Raw genomic sequence first — 19,791 nt, 5'->3', positions numbered from 1 at the left:
CCTCTAGATCTATGTTTGAAGACATTGGAGAAATATTAACGCAGTGAAGATTCAGGGGATTGACATGCCAAGAGAAGGAAATCCAGAGCAGTGAGCCTCAAACACTCCATGGCTCTATTTTTTGAGGCATTTGTAAATTCACAATTAGTATGAATCCAGGCAGTGGACTAAGAGGATGGGAAGATGAACAGAGATACTAGTAGTTTTATGCAGGTCAAGTGAAAAAACCTAAGGGTATGGCCTAGGAAATATGAAGGGCCCTGATAGCCACTTCAGATATTCAGTTGTTATGGCCAAAGGTTTAACAGTGAAATAGATTAACCTGTAAAAATATTGAAGCCCTCTTTTGAAACAGTTCAACCCCAGATTGGGTTAGGTTTATTTACCCTGTATATCACTGCCTGCCAGAATCAAAGTAAATTTCCTCAATAGTACATCACCCAGTAATGCAAACTATTTCACAGTGTGTTCTGTATAATGTCCAGAAATTCATTAAAATGTAAGCAGTCGTATGAATGTAAGACTAAGTTCGTGAAAAAGAAAAGAACAAATAAACAACAGAAGTAGAATCTAAGAGATTCAGATATTGGAGTTATCAGAGGTGAACTTTAAAATGACTACAAATAATATGTCCAAGAAAGTAGTTGACAGCATGAAGAATTTCAGAATGCCACAGAAAACTATGACAAAAATAAAATATCTAGAACTAGAAAAGCTGATATCAAGAACACAATAAGTGTGCAATAGCCCGTTAGACACTGTTAATTTTAAAAAGGTGTAGTGAACTGGAAGATAGTTCAATGGAAAAAAATGCATATTAAAATATGGAGAGACAAGGGGTAGAAAATACAGATGAGATAATAATCATACCAAACATGGTGAAAACGTCTAACACGTAAGTCATTAAAATAGTTGAAAGAAGAAAGAGAGGGAAAGAAACAATAATTGAAGAGATAATGACCAAGAATTTTCCCTCCATGAAAGACATCAAGCCATAGATTCAAGAAATACCCAAATACCGAGCAGAAAATATGCAAAGAAAACCACTCCAAGACATATCATAGTAGTAAAACTGCCAAAACAAACAAACAAACAAAAACTAACAGTTGATGTCAAAAGACAATGGAGGAAGTCTTTTTGATATGTGACAAAAAATATAATAAAATAAATAAAAACCCTGCAAGCATTGAATTTTATACCCGGAGAAAAATGTCTTTCAAGTGTAAAGGCAACAAAAAGATATTTTCAGAGAAATAAGAACTGAGAGGAATCGATCATTTCTAGCCAACCTACAATAATGAAAATACTAAATGAAGTACTTAGGCAGATAAAAATGAACCCATTTGGAAGCAGAGAGGATTTAAGAGTAACACAAATATTAAATTAAAATAAATAAATACTGGCTATCTAAAAAGTAAAAATGTGGTAGGGTATTTAAAATTTTAAAAATGTATTAGATTATATGAAAATTACAGCACAAAAGATGGGAGGTTACTAAAAGTATTCTCAGTCTGTGTTTTTCTGGAAGTCATTGAAGTACTAACTTACAATATACTTTAATGAGTTAATGATGAATATTGTAATTGCTTAAATAAGAAAATTTAAAATATAAGCTGATCAAGTAGAAACAACCTATTTATAAAAACAAAAGAAAAACAAAAGGCAAGAAAGGAGAGAAATGGACTGAAGAAGATGTAGGGGAAATTAAAGAACATATAGTTTTAAAGTTGATTCAAACCCAAATACATTACTAAATGTATTAATTAAAGTGTTTGAATGTGAATTGGATTGTAGTAAAACGAGTTTGGAAGCAAGGATCTCACTGTGATGGTTCAAGAGAAAGAGGTTGAATGAAATGATGTCAGAAAATATGAAAGAGACAGTTCAGCAATACAAAATAGAAAAGCTAGGCAGATAAACATGATCATGGGGGGTTGCAGAGAAGATAACATGAAGTAGATATAAGATCTTTACTCTAAGATTGTGTATTAGTTTGTTAGGACTACCATAAACAAGCGTCACAGTAAGTGGTTTAAACAACAGAAATTTATTGTCTCAGAGTTCCAGAGGCTGGAAGTTGAAATCAAGGTGTTGGTAGTCCTTCTGAGGACTGTGCAGAAAGGATTTGTTCTATGCCTCTCTGCTTGGTTTTGTAGATGGGTTTCTTCTCCCTAAGTCTCTTCACATTCTCTTCCCTCTATCCATGTCTGTGTACAAATTTCCACTTCCTATACAGACATGAGTCGTATTGGATTAGGGCCCACCCTAATAACCTCATTTTAATTTGATTACCTTTGTAAAGACCCTATTTTCAAATAAGGTCACATTCTGAATCATTGGAGGTTAGGACTCCAACAGTAAGAGTTGGGGATGGGAGGACATAACTTTACCCATAATAGATTGGTTAAATCATAAGTGTAGTGATTTGAAAATAAAATGCATTCGGACTGCTAAATAAGCCTTTAGAAAATGTTAGCAGAGCTATAAAAATGTTAGAGTATATAATTCCTGTTATACATGAGTAGAAAAAGATTCTGCCATCATTAGCAGTAAATCAACTGAAGGATTTCTGTGTACAATGATGGGTTCCACACATAGAAAGATTTCAAAATGCTGCAGAAGATTAGTGCAGAGCTTCCAATACAACTAAAGTGTTAGTGGGATACCAGTTAATATCATTTACAAAGAATAAGAAATTTGAAGTCAATTATTTAAAAAAAGGATATTCACTTCTTTTTTCCCATGCCCAGAACACACAATACCCACCCCAAAAATGTTGGCTGAGTTTCTGCAACTCCTTTTAAATACTGTTTGTGGCATTTTAATGACATAATAATTGAATATATGCTGACATACACTGATATTTTAAAAGTTCTACTTAGAGTACATAAATGTTCAGCTATCTTGCCTCTTTTTTTTTTTTTTTTTTTTTTTTTTTTTTTTGAGACACAGTTTCACTCTTGTTACCCAGGCTGGAGTGCAATGGCGCGATCTCGGCTCACCGCAACCTCCGCCTCCTGGGTTCAGGCAATTCTCCTGTCTCAGCCTCCTGAGTAGCTGGGATTACAGGCATGCACCACCATGCCCAGCTAATTTTTTGGTATTTTTAGTAGAGACGGGGTTTCACCATGTTGACCAGGATGGTCTCGATCTCTTGACCTCGTGATCCACCCGCCTTGGCCTCCCAAAGTGCTGGGATTACAGGCTTGAGCCACCGCGCCCGGCCGCCTCTTTTATTTTTAAATAATACCTTAATACCACCACATTAAATTGTATTTTTGTCCTTCAAAGAGGGTTGTATGTAAACCAAGAGGTTTGTAAGATATTCAATTTGGGTAGAGGAAGGAATATGTAATTTATTTTAATATTTACTTTAATTTCAGAAATATAAAAATAAATTAAGGTTCGTTGATGTTTTCTGATAAAGTTTGTGTGTTTGAAACCTGATCCCCAATGGAGAGGTACAGGAAGGTGAAACTCTTAAGAGGTGTTTAGATCATGAGGGTACTACATTTGTGAATGGATTAACTATGTGGATTTGTTATTGTGGGAGTGGGTCACCTGTAAGATAATGGGTTTGGGCCCCGTCCTGCTCGGTCACTCTCTCTTGCCCACTCTTTGCTCTTCTGCTATGGCTTGACAGAGCAAGAAGGCCCTGAGAAGATGCAGTCCCTCAATCTTGGACTTCCCACCCTCCAGAACCATGAGCTAATGCATTTCTGTTCATCATAAATTAGCCAGCCTGTGGCATACTGTTACAGCAGCACAAAATAGATTAAGACAGAAAATTAGTGTTGGAGAAATGGAGTGTTGCTAGAACAAATACTGAAAATGTAGAAGCAGCTTTGGAACTTAACTCTTGTGAATATCAATTAACTTATTGAAAATTGGTTTTGTTATACATTATTTCACTTAAAGTCACAGTGTCCAAGAACCTATCAATGACATTAAGTGAGGACTTATTATACAGGTATTAGAGTTTTCTCTCATTTGTCTTATTTTCCATAGAAAAGTATTTCTGAATATTGTTTGTCTTTTCAAAAAAAACCTTAGTTTTTTATTTTTAAAAATGGATACATAATAATTGTACATATTTGTGGGGTACCTGTGATATTTTGACATATGCAATGTGTAATAAGAGTATTGAGATATTTATAATATATCAAACATTTTTCATTTATGTTGAGAACATTGCAAATCTTGTCTTCTAGCTATTTTGAAATATATAATAAATTACTGCTAATTGGTTGTCACCTTATTCAACACTAGAACTTACTCCTCCTACCTACTCTATTTGTGTACCCATTAACCATTCTCTTTCTCTCTCCCTCCTGCGTATCCTAATCTCTGGTGACTGGCATTCTACTCACTACCTTTGTGAGATAAACTTTTTAAATCTCCCACATATAAGAGAGAGTATGCAATAAACGTCTTTCTGTTCCTGGTTTATTTCACTTAACATTATGACCCCAGTTCCATTCATATTGCTCAAATGACAAGGATTCGTTCCTTTTTATTGCTAAATAGTATCACATTGTGTATATATACCACATTTTATCTCTTTGTTCATATATGGATGCATACAGATTGATTTGATATCTTGGCTACTGTGAATAGGGTTACAAAATCATGATCATGCAGATATTTCTTTGATATACTGATTTCCTTTCTTTGGATAAATAACCAGTTGTGGGATAGCTGGGTCATATGATTATCTATTTTTAGTTTTTTGAGTAACCTCTAGACTGTTCTCCATAGAGAGTGTACTAATTTACATTCCTACCAACAGTGTGTTAGTGTTCCCCCTTCTCAGAATTCTCACCAGCATTTGATATGGAGAATAAGAAAAGATGAACTTGAAACATCAATAAGTCAAAATCGGATGAGAAATGATGTCAAAGTTTAGAGTTTGTTTTGTTCCTTTTTTATGTACTTGCAATTGACAATAACCTGTTGTAACTGAAGAGGTCTTTTATAAGCCTCATGGTAACTACAAAGCAAAAAACTATAATAGATACACTATACACACACACACACACACACACACACAGCAGAATAAAAATATGCTACTGGAAAAAAATCATTTAAGCACTAAGGAAGAGAATGAGAAAGAGGAAAAAAGGTACAAGGAATCTGCAAAAACACGTAACAAAATGGCCACAGTAAACTCTTGCCTATCAAAAATAACTTGAATATAAATGGATTCAATTCTCCAATCCAAAGACAGAGCACCTAAATGGATTAAAAATAAGACCCAACTATATGCTGTCTACAGAAAACACTTCACCTATGAAGAAATGCAGAGACTGAAAGTGAAGAAAGAGACAAAGTTATTCCATTCAAGTGGAAACCAGAAAAGAGCAGGAGTAGCTATACTTTTAACAGATAAAATAGACATTAAAAATGGAAAAGAAAAAGAGTACCATTATATGATGATAAAGGAGTCAATACAAAAAAACGATATGACAATTATAAATGTATATGCACCCCAAACTAGAGAACCTATATAATATTATTTAAAACAAATGCTGATATTTTCTGTTGCTTTTCTGTTATCTATTTTATTTATTTCAGTGCTGATCTTGGTTACTCCCTTTATTCTAACTTTGGGCTTCTTTTGTTGTTGTTCTCGTTTCTTGGGGTACAAAGTCAAATTGAGATTTTTCTTTTTTTATCAATGTCGGCATGTATATGCAGCAACAGCTGTTTTAAGAATGTTCTTGTAAGTTTTTGTATGTTGTGTTTCCATTTTCAATAGCATTAAAATACTTTCTGATTTTACTTTTGATTTCTCCTTTGATCCGTTGGTTTCTCAGAAGTCTGTTTAATTTTCACATATTTATGAATTCTCCAACATTCTTTATATTATTGAGTTCTAGTCTCATAGCATATCATTGAAAAAGATACTTGCTATGATTTTAAACTTCTTAACAATTTGTTAAATTGTTTTATGGACTAACGTGATCTACCTTGGAGAACATTCCACATATGCTTGAAAGAATGTGTATTCTGCTGCCATGGGATGGTATGTTCTGTAAATGTCTGTTAGGTTCATTTGGTCTATAACGTTGTTCAAGTTTGTTTTGTCCTTAATGACTTTCTGTCTATGATCTATCCATCATTGAATATTGGGTATTGAAATTCCATACTATTACTGTATTACTATTTCTCCCCCCAGTTCTGTTAATATTTACTTTATGAACTTAGGTGTTCTGATCTTGGCTACACATTTACATTTTACATCATCTTGATAAATTGACCACTTTTTATTATATAATTGCAATATTTGTTTCCTGTGACAGTTGGCTTTTTTTTCTTTTTTACTTAAAGTCTGTAGAGTCAGTTCTCATCTCTTTTGGTTACCATTTACAAAGGAATATTTTTAACTCCCTTTGTTCCAGCCTATTTGTATCTGTAAAGCTAAAGTGAGTCTCTTATTGGCAGCATATAGTTTTATCTCTTTTCTTTCATTCAGCCACTCTACATCATTTGATTAAATAATTTAATTCTTTACAGTTATAGTAATTATTAATAGGTAAAGACTTACTACCATCATTTTATTGTGTTCTGTATGTCTCATATTTAATTTTCCCTCTTTCCCTCTCATGCGGCCTTCTTTTGTGTTTCATTGATTTTTTTTTTGTAGTGACCTGCTTTGATTTTTTTATACTTTATTTTATGCATCTTCTATAGTTATTTCCTTTCTGTTTACCATGGGCCTTGTATAAAACATCTTATAACAGTCTATTTTAAGTTGGTAACAACTTTAACTGCACACAAAACCTTTGCACTTTAACTTCTACTCCAATATTTATATTACTGATGTCAATTTATATCTTTTATATATTGTGTATCCATTAAAAATATTATGGCTGTAGTTATTTTAATACTTTTTTTCCTTTTCATACTACAGTTAAAAGTGGTTTACACATCACTATTACAATATTGGAAAATTCTGAATTTGACTAATAGTAACATTTATACTTTCTTATGTTTTCATATTGTTCATTAGTGTCTTTTCATCTCAACTTGAAGAGCTCCCTTTAGTGTATCTTATAAGGCAGATATAGTGGTGAAGAAGTCTCATAGCTTTTATTCATCTGGGGAAGTTTTTAGCTTACCTTTATGAAGGACAACTCTGAAAGCTATAGTATTTTTGGTTGACAGGTTGTTTCCTTTCAGTATTTTGGATATATCATCCCTCTTTCTCACAGCCTGCAAGATTTCTACTGAAAAAACTATTCATCGTCTTGTATCTTTGACAAAGCAAACAAAAACATAAAGTGGGGAAAGAGCACCCTATTCAACAAACGGTGCTGGAATAATTGGCAAGACACATGTAGGGGAATCAAACTGGACCCTCATCTCTCACCTTATACAAATATCAACTCAAGATGGAACAAGGACTTAAATCTGAGACCTGAAACTATAAAAATTCTAAAAATAACATCAGAAAAACCCTTCTAGACATTGGCTTATTCAAGGAGTCCATGACCAAGAATGCAAAAGCAATTGAAATTAAAACAAAGATAAATAGCTGGGACTTAATTAAACTAAAGAGCTTTTCCATGGCAAAAGGATCAGAGTAAACAACCCACAGAGTGGGAGAAAATCTTCATAATCTATACATCTGACAAAGACTAATAACCAGAATCTACAACAAACAACTTAGCAAGAATAAAAACAAACAATTCCATCAAAAAGTAGGCTAAGGACATGAATAGACAATTCTCAAAAGAAGATATACAAATGGCCAAGAAACATGAAAAAATGCTCAATATCACTAATAATCAGGGAAATGAAAATCAAAACCACAATGTGATGCCACCTTACTCCTGCAAGAATGTCCATAATAAAAAAAAAAAATCGATGTTGGTGTGGATGTGGTGAACAAGGAACACTTCTACACTGCTGGTGGGAATGTAAACTAGTACAGCCACTATGAAAAACAGCGTGGAGATTCCTTAAAGAACTAAAAGTAGAACTACTATTTGACCCAGCAATCCCATTACTGGGTGTCTATCTACCCAGAGGAAAAGAAGTCATTATACGAAAAAGATACTTGCACACACATGTTTATAGCAGCAAAGTTCACAATTGCAAAACTGTAGAACCAACCCAAATGCCCATTAATTAATGAGTGGATAAAGAAACTGTAGTGTATACATATGATGGAATACTACTCAGCCATAAAGAGTAGTGAATTAATGCCATTCGTAGCAAGCTGGATAGGATTGGAGACTATTATTCTAAGTGAAGTAACCCAGGTATGGAAAACAAAACATCGTATGTTCTCACTCATAAGTAGGAACTAAACTACGAGGATACAAAGGCATAAGAATGAGACAATAGACTTTGGGGACACAGGGGGAAATGGTGGGAAGGGAATGAGAGATAAAAGACTACAAATCAGGTTCAGTGTATACTGCTTGCATGGTGGGTGCACCAAAATCTCACAAATCACCACTAAAGAACTTACTTCTGTGACCAAATACAGCTGTTCACCAAAAAGATATATTAATAATAATAAATCACTTTTCTATTATTGCTTACAAAATTCTCTTTCTGTATGACTTTTAAGAATTTAATAATGTGTTTCAGTGATCTCCTTGTTTAATGTATTTGGAGTTGTTTGGGCTTCATAAATCTTAGTGTTCATTTTTCTCTCCAGATTTGGGAAGTTTTCTGTTTTCTTTTTAAAAGCTCTTTTTTGTGTTTTATTTATTTCTCTACTCCTGCAACTCTCATAATGCATATATCAATTTGCTTGATGGTGCTGCATATATCCTGTCTGCTTTTATCACTCTTTTTCATTCATTGTTCCTTTTGTTCCTCTGACTGATTTCACATGACCTTTGAGCTCACTTTTTTCTTTTGTTTGATGGAGTCTGCTGTTGAAGCAGTCTATGGAATTTTTCAGTTCAGTTATTCTGTTATTCAGCTCCAGAATTTCAGTTTTGTTCTTTTTTATGTTTAATATTTCTTTGTTAAACTTCTGATTTTGTTTGTGTCTTATTTTCTTGGTTTTGTTTGATTATTTATCTGTGTTTTCCTATAGTTCACTGATCCTCTGTAAGAAGCTTTTTAAAATTCTTTGTTAGGGATGTTTGGATTTCCTTTTCTTTAAGGTTGTTTACTGGTGCTTCATTTTTTTTTTCCTTTGCTGGTTTTAAGTTTCCCTAATTATTCATAATCCTGTGACCTAGCATTAGTATTTACACATATAAAAAAGTAGAAACCTCTTCCAGTCTTTTTGCACTGGATTTGGCAGAGAAATCTTTCACAAGTCAGCCCATCCAGACCTTCTGGGTGGGCCCACTGGCAAGCTTGCTGCTAGAGTCCTTGGACTGGCTTTCCTAGTGCTAAGGTCAGCAGGCATGTGGGCCTGACTACTAGGTCCACAGGGGCTAACCTAATGTCTTTGTCTATAGGAGCAAGCCTGGAGCCTGGGCCAACTGAAGCAGTTCCGGTTCCTTCATCACCTTTGGTGAGTATGGCACCTGCACAAATGGGGCAAGTCTAAATGATGGGTCCACAGGTGTGGGCCTGGATTCTGGGTCCAATGGGTTAAGCCTGATGATTGTGCCCACAGGAAGAGGCCTGGAGTTTGCATCCATAGGGATGAACCTGAAGACTGGATCCATAGGAGCTGACCTGGAGTCTGGGGCCACTAGGGCTGGCATAGTGCAAAGGTAGGCCTTGAGCCTAAATCTTCTGGGGCCAGCCTGGAACCTGGGGCTACAGTGACAAGCTGATACTGTGGGATACCTAGAGCCTGAGATCTTGTGGGCTGGCCTGGAACTTGAGTCTATGACAGCTGGTCTGGTATAGTGGTTCATTGGGGCTTGCCTGGTGCTGAGGTCTGTGGCAAAGTTGAATGCCCTAAACCTCAGTTTCACTTTTCTTCCCCCATACATAGGGTATCTCTCTCCATGCGTTACTGTGCAGACGCGAAAAAGAGTTAACACATGTAATGTAAAAGTGTCCTTTCTATCCTCTTCACTGCATTTTTCTTATTTCTGTATTCCACCTAAGTGCCTTAATCCCTCAACTGGATTCCTTAGCTCTTGTGAAGGTGTTTTTATGGGTGGATGATTGTTCAAATTGATGTTTTTGTAAGAGCATGAGAGCTGCAAATTCATATTTTTTTATCTTGCTGACATCAGTCTTTGAATATATTTTGCAGGTAAAACCAATAGTACTTGATGTGGAATTAGGAGAGAACAGGGAAAAATTGAAAATATCTCTGAGGTTTAGGGCCAAAGCAACTCAAATTGACATTGGCAAGAGCACGTTTGGTTTAGGTGGGGTGGAGGAGTCTTTAAGGAGAATGAAGGAAGGTCAGTAAGGACAAAGAAAATACATTAGCAAGGAGAAAGAAAGTTTGGAAGTGTTATATAGGAACAAGGAGTGGGCCCACTCCAGTTCCATGGTACAAACAATGAGTTTACGAAATACTAGAGCCAGTACAGAAGGAAGCTTCAATGGAAGCAGTGCTCTCAAGAGAAAGCAAGGTTTCAGACAGAGTAATAAGATGAAGGGAACATCTTAAAGATTTAAGATACACAGATTTATGATGTGGAGTTTTGCCAATCAAAATAAAATGAGTTTCAGACACACTAGTGGAAATATTTGTGAAAAGAGGGTTTGGGATAGATTAAGGAATGTACAGAGTCATATGGATATGAGGGTCAGGGAACAGGGATAATTTTACTTGTTAAGTGACATTACAAAATGGAGGGTATCGTATAGTAATTCCTACTGACCTAATATTTTGATAATTGATATTATGATAATGTCATTGATTAAAATGTATCATTATTCTTTCAAATATAAATAAAGGTCCAAAGAACTATTGAAGACAAACCATATAAAGAAATTCAGTGCTAAGTGCAATGCTAAGAATGCTAACAGCAAGGCACAAACACCACTTTCAATGAAATAATAATTTAGTTGGAGATTTAATCCAAATACATGAAAATTTTTATAAATCTAATAATTTACAAGGCTATGTTTAAACAAGCACCAAATGTGTGATATATTTTTTAAAGTACAAGTTCAGAGGAGAGATAACTATGTGTGGTCTCAGGTTGCCTGAGGAAGTCTAATGAAAATAATGAAAAATAACATAGTTTCAAGGGGAAGAAAGAATTCTAGGCAGAGAGGTAAGGAACTTTGCTGAGTTTCTAGGTAGATTTTCTTCTTCTATTCAAAACAGAAATTCTACATAAATATTGAAATATTTCATTAGTATGATTATTAATTATTGGATGATTATATTTCTTTTCAAATGTATTAACCAGCTTGTCTCTACTGACATAGCAATACATTTTCATTTTTAATTATGCTACTGACATAAAAAGTCAGAAAGCAAAGAGAGCAGATGTGTATTCCACAGGATTTAAAGATTAATCTATCCTCCATTGCACCCACTTAGTTTCAGGCAGGAAGAAACACTTGCTAATGAGTCAGATGATTACCAGCACTGAGTTTATTTAGAGGAATTCCGTGTGTGAGGGTAGGCTTGTAAGTATAGTCAGAAGTGAAAATGTGAATGCCACTCTTCCAACATTATTAATATAAAGACATACTGACAGTGCATTGCACAATTGAGGTTTATCAATCGTTAGTGTTTTAAAGTGAAGCTTAAATCGAGATGTTATCCTAACAGAGACTAATTTTATAGGTGTTGGTAGGCTGCCTACACAGCAGAGGTATGCACGATAAAAATCTGAAATTGAAATAATGCCATGTACTTGGAAAGTCTATGACAAGAATTCTACTGCCATCAAGAGCATCTTTCCTTTATAGCAGGTTAAATGTGTCTAATTCAATTTGTAAAATGCTAAATCTTTGTTGGAGAAATAGCCATACTAGCTCCCTCAAAGCACTATGAAGTATTCTGTCTACATCGAGCTGAAATTTATTTTACAGTAACTATTTGCTTTTAGACATAAACTAAACAGTTCACTACAACAATACATGCTGTTAATCATTAATTTGCTAAGAATGTTAGAAGGATACACACATACTAATAATAATAATTGCTTGGTTAATACCTTCAAATTTATTATAAGTTAATGAGTCAGTTTGCAAACAAACATGTTATAAAATATATTTTCTAACTTTGAATTTTTGAATTCTATGTTAAAATACTGTTTTAATCTCTATCTTTTCTCTAAATGGCCATCTTATCTCTTTTTAGGAAATCTACTGATTTCAGAAATATTTGAGTTACTTGATAACCTGAAAGGTGCTCCACAGTTTCACTTCTCTCAGCATTTAATTATATCCAATCTTTAGTGATACTCTTGTACAGCTACAGTGAAAAAATCATCAATCTTTCTAGAGTGAGTCTGACATATCCCCAAATAAAAGATTTGAGATTGTCTCCTTAAACATCATAGTATCACAGAGTTTATAGTATAGTTGCTCCATAGTTTGTACTAAAAGGTGATTCTGAACATTTACAGATGTTGACATTTTATAATGTAGATTAAGATTTTTTAAGTGACTGTGCCCTTCTCATAATGGTGCAAATTGTTAAATATATTAATGAACAAAACTGTTGCTTATAGCATTTTTGTTTCCTAAGTTTATAAAAAAGCTATATGCTCTAGTGGAGAGAAAATGGACCTACTACCTAAAATCCAGATAGCTGGGTTCTAATCGTATTTGCTGTTAGTAAAGCTAACTAACCTTTCTGATCTGTTTCTTTTAATCTTTAAGACAATGACCTTAACTTATATTTCATGGTTGTTGAAAGAATTACATGATTGCCTGTCACATATTTGGTCACATCATAACTAAAACTAATTAACTGCCTATCTTGGCTCTAGCCCCATGAAAATTATTTAAATTAATTATATGATTATAAAAGGTGATAGAATGGAAATACTCATTATTAGGTAATATTAACGATCTGGGAAATCAGTTATTTCCACAGATATAGAATCATTCTTACGTGATGTCCATCTTCCCATCCTCAACACTTGCACATGTGCCAGCATGGTCTCCACACTACCAGAAGGCATGAGGCACCCATTAAAGGAAAGACTAGCACCTCCAAATAATTGAAAGAAGGAATTGGATGGGAAAAAGAAAGATATGCAGGCCGAGATCTAAAACTGAATAGCATGAAAGTCAAGGTATAAAAGAAAGGGGAACATAAGGGCAATGAGTAAGCAGTCAGTCTAGGATTTGGGCTTTAGAAATTTGAAGAGCATCTGGAAGAAGCAAAGCCAACAGAGAGTGGATATAGGTATCCCGAGTTCAAGAATGAATTCTAGATTAGATGTATACATTACAAGTTCAACAGCATTTAGAAACTAATTGAAGCCATGTGTATGGATGACATTTGTCTGCAAGAATACATAGGATGAGAAAAGGCAAGGTTGAAAAGTAGAATATTACCTTAGGGACAGTTACATACAAGTAGAATCAAAGTAAAAGAAACCCACATTGGGAAATAAACTATTTAGTGTATAGATATAAAGAAAACAAATATGAGTAGTCTCACAGAAATTTGGGGAAAAGGATAATTTTAATAGGAAATAAGAGAAGGTATCATTGGATTTAATGGTTATTGGTTATTTTCTAAGAAAAGTGACAACAATTGCCACATTTATGTGATAAATACAAAATTAGTGACTTAGAACTTGCAAAGACAGTAAGTATATAGCCTATTTCATTTGGAAGTTTGAGAAGAGAGAAAAAAATTGGACACTATTTATTATGGGATATAGGGTCTAAATACAATATTTTCAGAATATGTCTTAGGCAGAGAAATATTCAGCATAAAGAAAGAAAGTTGAAATGCAAGGGAGGGAATAATAGATACCAGAGAAGAATGGAAATGACTCCTGAAAAGGAGGAGGAATGGATTAAAATATAAAACTTAGTGTGATTTCCCATGACTCCAAGGAAGGACAGATAAAAGATTTCATTAATGCATATTTAAAAACTGTCAGTTACAATGTAACATCACTTGGTCATCTGCTAGAAGTCACATTCAGCTGAGATAGTTCATACAATTAATTATTGACTTTCAATGCTGATAATTCTGTTATTTCAACAGTTGAAAAAGCATCCTATTAAAAAGTGCTAAACTCTATCCACTAGAAAATTAAAGGTAAAGTAGAAGGGATAAAATGTCTGGAAGAAAGTGGTTGAATCAACTGAAATTAAGGAAATGTCTGGAGCCTGAAATGGGCTACAGACAACAAGACCACAGTTTCTAGAAAGTTCATATTAAAAGCCACTGTGATGAGTTGGGTGGAGATTACAAACACAAGATTCATACCAAAGGATAAAAGGTATCTAAGAAAAATAAAGAACAAAATTTGTCTTCTGATATTGTGAGCTAGAAAAAAGACTCTATGGATCTAGATCAGAACATCATAATGTTCAGAAACAAGTGGTTTTATCTGAGAATATGGAACTTCTCATTATTTATTTTGATTGAATCTTTGCTATCAGGGTCCATAATTTTCAAACTGAAAATAATAAAGCAAGCATGGTCAAAAGGTATTTGAAACCCACAAGAGGTGACATGATAAGACAGAATAATTTCCAATATTAAAGAATACATAAATAATTCCCATAGCACAAAAAGTACTAGCAAATCCAGCAAATACAATCCTTTTCAACTGTTGTTTTTAAATAGAAAAATGAGAAAGGTGCAAGAAAACATGAAGGAAAAAGCACCTTAACTTCTTTTCATTAAAAAGGGATCATAGAATCTAAGAACCATAATGCCAGAATAGGAACCATAATTTTAAAGGCAAAATGCTATGTTGTATTATTATATAAATACTTTGTACATATGAGAGATGAAAGAAGGAAAAAGTGATAACACATAGCCTGTGGGGTGTCTTAGTCCATTTTGTGCTGCTAAAACAGAATACCACAGACTAGGTACTTTATAAACAATAGAAGTATATTTGGCTCACTGTTCTGAAGGCTGGGAAGTCCAAGAGCATGGTACTGGGATCTGGTGAAGGCCAGGGTCTTCCTGCTGTATCAGGCCATGGCTGAACATGGAAGAGTAAGAGAGCAAAAGAGAGCAAGCACAAGAGGAAACAAAGCTCACCTTTACCAGGAAGCCATTCTTGTGATAACAGCATAAATCCACTCTTGAGGACAAAACCCTCACAGCCTAATCACCTGTTAAAGGTCCTACTTCTTAATACAGTTACAATAGTCATTACATTTCAACCTGAGTTTTGGATGGGTATTCAAATCATAGCATGGGATATCCACAAAGGCTCTTTGGAAGAGATGCCTTTTGAATAATGAAGAATGGAAGCATTTTAACATGGAAAAGAGGGCAGGAGCAGAGCAGGGGCAGTGGGTAGGGCATGTCAGCCAATGGAAATAGCACTTCAGAGAAAGAAGCAAGAGTGTTCCTGTTATGTTTGAAAAAAAAATAAGTGGTATACATATGGTGGAATAGAAAGTAGATCTGTAACGAAACTGTAGTAAGTGGGTATATTATGCTTTTCCTGGTAATGATAGTGTTAGCAAATGATAGGTAGCTTGAATGCCAAGCCAAATACTGACCTTTTAAAAATTTCAAGGTAGCATTCATAATACTAAAAAAAAATTATCTCTATCTACTTTAAACTCTGAACCAAACCAAGAGTAAAGAAGCTAGGCCTCTATCAAGACATTTTTGCAAATTCTTACATGTTAGAGATCCTTTAGTTTAAAGACAGCCTGGCTAACCCTTCACCTTACTGTAGCATTCCACCTTACTGTAGCATACTCCAGCACTTCCAACACACTTTAAAGGTTTTCATTGAATTCATTTCTTAATATGCTTTGGGTCATCTCCAATACATCCCTTTATACTGTAGGTGTTCTGATATGGCATTTGCTCTATTTTATAAGATGTCAGCCTGGCAGGCAGAGTCGTGGAAAGAGTGAGTGATGAGAGTCAAAGAGGTTCAGAACTCCAATGACCTAAGTATTAAATTTTGATCATGTGCATCTTTTTAAATAAAAAATTCAATTAATGTCTCGATGCTTCAAAGACTATTACCTATCAATACTAGTTCCCTTATTGTCAAGATATTGTCACTACGAGCCTTCTTCAGACTAAATGCAGAATGCAATATGGCAATTTTATTATTTATGTATGAATAAACTGATTCCATTGCCTTAAGTTTCCATAATAAACAAACAATATAATTTTCTGGGAAGTTGGAAAAATAACAGCCATGTATTTCAATACCAGCATTCCAACAGATAAACTGCTAGATATCTTAACAGCTTAGGCAATAACTTAAACAATAGTGTTGATTATAGACATGGAAGACTCAATCAAAATTATAAAACACATATATAAATTGATTTTAGGGTACTAACAAGGGACACATGTTAGACAGACATAAACTTGGATGAATGGTATCTGGTTTTGAACCAGGGATCTTTATGTCTGACTCAGATTCAGCCTTCCAGTTAATCATCTGTAAGATGGGAATCACTTGTATAATTGTGATAGTATCAGAAAAAAAAATACATATAAAAGGGCATAGTACATAGTAAATGTGCAATAAGTGAAGACTCTAGTTTTATTGTAACATTTATATTTCTATCCATTAATAAGGATATTTCTTGACCCAGATTTGGCACAGACATTTGTCTACATGATTATTTAAAATATTTGAAATGTTTTGAAAACATAATACATGTAAACTCGTCTATTAAGATCATTTTGTTGTGAAATATTAATATTTCTCAAACCTATTGCTTCACAAGGACTTCTGTTGTATCTTCAACACAACCCATTTTTTTTCACAAGTAACTCAGTTTCAACTAGCAGGGAATATTTCATCTAGTCAAGTATTGACATAGAAAATGTATTCCTGTCCTAACCCAGGCAATAAACAGCCGACACATAGAGGTTCAATATTTGTGCACCAAGTGTTATACAGATGATTTGTGATGACACAAAAGTGTACTTTTCATCTTTTTGAAAGCATTTCCTTGGCTTTCTGCTGAAAGAGGAGAAAAATCTGCCATCATTCATTTCTATTTAGCATTGAGAAGGAAACTTGGTGACAGAGTGACATGATTACATGCTGCCTCGTGCTTTTGCTGAGCAAGGGGATACCAAGGCAGGTTTGAGGATGAGGGAGAATGTGAGAAATGAGGAGTCAGTTCATGCATTTGATGCTTGCATGCACTGGCTCATGGTTATTCTCATAACCAAAACAACTATATTTAGTTACAAAAAGACACACTGCTTTTGTATGCATATTTTACATGGCCATATTTTAACCCCCAACTAGCTGAAGTCTCCTTCATTTTCCCTAATGCCAAGCCAGCTGGCTTCTGAACATAAGGCAGGCCTGATGCCAAATCCTAGAGTATCTGGCACCTACAGGTATAATGACCTGCCTGTGGCCACAGGTCACCTACATCTACCAAGCAGGAGTGACAATTTGATTTTTATAACTCTTGTCATTACCGTGAAGCAGACTCACAGTACTCATGGCATCTATTTCCTGTTACTGGAAGAAGGAATTGGTAACCTTTTTTTAAACTAGGTCAGTTTACTTGCCAATGAAAACAGGTTTTCCTAAAGCAGCTAATAACCTCAAGGCACAAGGATAAGAAAAATTGTTTCAAAATGGGGACATAATTTCTTCTCAAGCTGTTGAATTAGTGTCACCTTAGGCCAGAGGAAACTGGGAATGCAAGCCAATTGAGGAAAAAAAAAAATACTTGGGGGATGATCCTCAAGTACAGAGTACTCATTTTACAAAACAGATTAGGTCTGTTTGATACACCGAACAGCTACCATTTTACCTGGTTCATACATATGTCCTCAATCCCAATATATATATATATATTCACCAGTTCTCCACAAGAAATAGATTAAAAGGGAGTACCCATCCCAGGGAAGTGCTCTTAGCAGTCCAGTGTATGGAAGAAATGGAGAGCAAAATGCAGTCATCCATCAATGACAGCCACCACTGTGCTAATTTTAGCATCTTTGGAAGCCAGGAGCTAGAATGGCAGTCCCACGCAGAACACCCACATCCTATACCCAGCTCCGACCTACACAGTATAACTAGGAAGGTTTTTCTTCCTGGTTGATCATTTTCCATTTTTAAAGATCTTTTGAAAAGTATCAGGCAAGTGAAATGCATAACATTTTCACTAATGGCCTTAATCTCCTACAACTCCAAACAAAAATACTGAATAAATCCATCCCCAAATAATGTTTTTTATTTGAGATATTTTACTCTTCTTCAAAAATGGAAACATCTTCTCAAATGAAGCATAGATCTAAACTGGTAAGGAGTACAATAAAAAGGATATATGTGTATACAGTGCATGTGTGTGAATGTGTACGTATATACATACTTGATGTTTCATATTTAATATTTGGGATTTCCTCAAGGGAATGTATTTCTATTCATTTCTACATTAAAAAACAAATTTTGAGGCAAAAATGTTGTTTTTATCTTTCAATATCTATTTAATTAATTGTTGTGTTTAGGAATAGGGGGCTTTAAAATTTTAACAAAATCTATATAATTATTCTGCTTCCTCCAAATACAATTGGTCCTAAAGCAAGTTCACAGTTAAAAGGGATTCAGTCTCAGTCTAAGAGAGTCGTTCTATTTTTAACACATTAAAAAGTCTACTGTGGGCCAGGCGCAGTGGCTCACATCTGTAATCCCAGCACTTTGGGAGGCCAAGGTGGGCAGATCACAAGGTCAGTAGTTCGAGATCAGCCTGATCAAAATGGTGAAACCATGTCTCTACTAAAAATACAAAAAATTAGCTGGGCATGGTGACATGTGCCTATAATCCCAGCTGCTTGGGAGGCTGAGGCAGAATTGCTTGAACCCAGGAGGCAGCGGTTGCAGTGAGCCAAGATCACACCACTGCTCTCAAGCCTGGCAATAGAGCGAGACTCCATCATCTCAAAAAAAAAAAAAAAAAAAAAAAAAGAAAAAAGAAAGAAAAAGAAAGAAAAAGGCTACTGTGAAGGGAGACAAATGTTTATTCTCTCCATTATGCAGTTTCTGTTTCTATCTCTCTCTGTGTTCACTCTGTAATATACTGTGTAACTTATCTCCCTGGAGATAACTTTAACAGATACAACTCAGGCCCTGGAAAGTGACCCAGTACCTTGGGAATAGGCATCAGGCCAGGCTGACAGATGGATATCAGTTTGACATGAAATATGCTGGGCTACGCATCATGTTAGAGCATCACAAGCCAAATTCTCCTTTGAAACCACTCAAAAGGAACCTGTGAATACGTGAATACTTGCATGCTTTTATATGTAAAGAGATTTTCCAGATAAGCTATTGCAGTATTATCTTAAATGGAGTACTTAAACATATATTTAGTTGTTTCTGATTGTTGATTTACTTTTTTGTTAGACTTTGAGATTATACACTTACCCATTTACAACACGAAATGGTTTTTATATTCTTGAAATTCATGGAATACATTCAGAAATTGTATCCAAAAGGCTCTGTCCTCCTGCACAAGCCTCTAGCCAAGGTAGGAAAATAATCGCTCAGGACTGTTTCTCCTAGATGATGAAGCTTGCTACAGATTTGCTAAATGTATTTTACCCTATCTTGTACTTGATTGAATCTGCTCTGTAAACTAAAAGAAGATGAAATATCACCTTCTTTGATTATCACTAAATAGTTCACAGATTAGCATGAAACTGCAAATGAAGGAATAATGTGTCTTTTTGAGAAAAACAGATGCTTTCTATTCTAAAGTATATGTGATAACACAGTGGAATCCTTAATG

The 19,791-nt window shown here is 34.7% G+C and overlaps 1 long non-coding RNA gene across 2 annotated transcripts in view; it reads left to right on the top strand.

Moving 5' to 3' along the window:
- Positions 1-9,487, top strand: part of LOC141582793 (uncharacterized) — a 257,832-nt gene extending 248,345 nt beyond the window's left edge. For both annotated transcript variants that reach the window (XR_012515679.1, XR_012515678.1), the window contains exon 6: positions 9,432-9,487. This is a non-coding gene — a long non-coding RNA (uncharacterized LOC141582793). The remainder of the gene's footprint in view (positions 1-9,431) is intronic.
- The last annotated feature ends 10,304 nt before the right edge of the window (positions 9,488-19,791 follow it).

This window comes from Saimiri boliviensis, chromosome X (genome assembly GCF_048565385.1).
Source record: "Saimiri boliviensis isolate mSaiBol1 chromosome X, mSaiBol1.pri, whole genome shotgun sequence".
Lineage (NCBI taxonomy): Eukaryota > Metazoa > Chordata > Mammalia > Primates > Cebidae > Saimiri > Saimiri boliviensis.
This window is presented reverse-complemented; position numbering and strand designations above follow the sequence as displayed.